The sequence below is a fragment of the Prunus avium genome, unplaced genomic scaffold (genome assembly GCF_965620075.1).
Source record: "Prunus avium unplaced genomic scaffold, drPruAviu1.hap1.1 HAP1_SCAFFOLD_135, whole genome shotgun sequence".
Taxonomy (NCBI): Eukaryota; Viridiplantae; Streptophyta; class Magnoliopsida; order Rosales; family Rosaceae; genus Prunus; species Prunus avium.
Window position 1 is genome coordinate 57,501 of NW_028276948.1, and position 2,500 is coordinate 60,000.

Genomic DNA, 2,500 nt, shown 5'->3' on the forward strand with positions numbered 1-2,500 from the left:
TCGTAACTAGTAGGAGTGTCACTTTCAACGTCCCCGGTATTGGGTTGAGTTTCTAAAAACAACCGTGCACACCGAGGTTAAACTTTACCGGCTCCACTCCGACTCGCCGCTCACCCACTACTCCGAAGGCAACCGATATTTTGTGGCATCATTGCTACTCTTAAGATTGTCATCCTCGACTTGCTCGTGCATTGGGCTCGCACCTTGCACACACAAGCAATGCCTAGACAATCCTAATCATAGCTCAACCGCACACTCAGAGGATTGGATAGCTTCTTTCAAAGCCAACCTACCCCCACACGTGTGAGAGTGGCCAACAATTCCCTAGCTTCTTCATCAACTCCGCCGAAAGCCATCCTCGACATACCCGTGCATTGAGAAGGTTTGGTGGCCGTACTCCCAACACAAAAGCATACCGAAGACAACCCCAAGCTAAAGCTCACTTGAAGCCAACGCATCGTCACCATGTGTTCGTGTGGCCGAGAATTGGGTAGCTTCTTCATCAACCCCGCCAAAAGCCATCCTCGACATACCCGTGCATTGAGAAGGTTTGGTGGCCGTACTCCCAACACAAAAGCATACCGAAGACAACCCCAAGCAAAAGTTCACTTGAAGCCAACCCATCGTCGCCCACAACTAGTGGGTGAATGGTGTGCTTCCCGGGGTTGGCATAGACATTCCCTCGCATGCAAAAGATTGTCGATGCGAAAGATTGTCTATGCCAAACCCGGGAAGCACACCATTCACACACTCCCGACCGGTGTGGTGTGGCGGTGATTGGATAGTTACAGATTGAGCACTTGCCAAGGATCAAAATGTGTCATTTAGAAGAAACATTTTCAAAAAGTTTTTAAAATCTTGTGGGTTTGCAACTCATAAGAGCGTCACTTTCAACGTCCCCGGTATTGGATTGAGTTTCTAAAAACAACCGTGCACACCGAGGTTAAACTTTACCGGCTCCACTCCGACTCGCCGCTCGCCCACAATTTGTTTGCAACGAAACATTTGTTTTTAATTTTGTTGGTTTAAATCTTGTTGGTTTGAAATTGTTTTGAAAAGGTTCTTTAAATCTAGTGGGTTTGCAACTCATAAGAGCATCACTTTCAACGTCCCCGGTATTGGATTGAGTTTCTAAAAACAACCGTGCACACCGAGGTTAAACTTTACCGGCTCCGCTCCGACTCGCCGCTCGCCCACTAGTCCGAAGGCAACAAAACATTTGTTTTTCATTTTGATGAAAATTTCTGTTTTTAAATCTTGTTGGTTTGAAATTTTTTTGAAAAGGTTCTTTAAATCTTGCGGGTTTGCAACTCATAAGAGCGTCACTTTCAACGTCCCCGGCATTGGATTGAGTTTCTAAAAACAACCGTGCACACCGAGGTTAAACTTTACCGGCTCCGCTCCGACTCACCGCTCGCCCACAAATCCGAAGGCAACAAAACATTTGTTTTTAATTTTGATGAATTTTTTTGAAAACATTGGCTTGGCAAGCCCCAATCCGCGACTATCCACCCACCGCCACCCCACACGGGTGGTTGTTGTTGCGAAATGAGGTTGTGGTCGACATGCCCGCGCATTTGAGAAGGAGTTCCTAGCACTCCATGCTCTTCCATGCCAAAAAAAAGCCTAGACAACCCCATTTCGCAACTTTCCACGCCTTTTTTTTTCCCCCTCACCCATGGCGGCGGCGTGGTGGCGGCGGCCGGATTCCGGCCACCACCGCCATGGGTGGCAGCCCCCCGACCCCGACACCAAACCCATAATACCGAGGCAACATATCGAGGCAACATATCGAGGCAACATGACATGGGTGTGGCGTGGGGGAAGGGGGCTGCAGCTAGGAGGGCATGGGCTGCCATGCATATGCAGGCAACACACACCCCCCTATATAGCATTTTATGCATTTAGCCCTTTGACAGGAAGAGACATCACCTATGCGCGAGGAGTCATAATGGGCTCTAAATAATTCAATACAAGGTATTTGGACGTGATTTTTTGCAGGGATACTAAGAAACATGCAATCTCTGATGGGAAAAAGTTTCATAAATATTTGAAGTCGGGAAGTATTTTTTATTATTTTTAGAAGTCGTAAAATTGAAAAAATCATTAAAAGAAATCCGGGAGGAATTTTTTAGTTTTGTAACTTGGAGAAGGTACTAAAAATCATAGACTACTTATGGGGAGCTTATTGTGCGAGGAAATTTCAATAAAAATGGGGTTTGACAAGGTTTGAAAAATTCTGTCGACATTTGAAAAAATCTGGAACTAGGCTGCCGGCATGCTGCGCACATGCTGCGCGCATGCTGCGCGCAGGCTGCGCGCAGGCCACGGCAGGACAAGTTTCGCTAGCCTCACTGTCGACCGAATGCGCAAGCTGCGCGCACGCCATGGCAAGACAAATTTCGCTAGCCTCACTGTCGACAGAGTCAGCACGCTGCGCGCACGCCATGGCAGGAGAAGTTTCGCTAGCCTCGCTGTCGACAGAATCAGCACGCTGCGC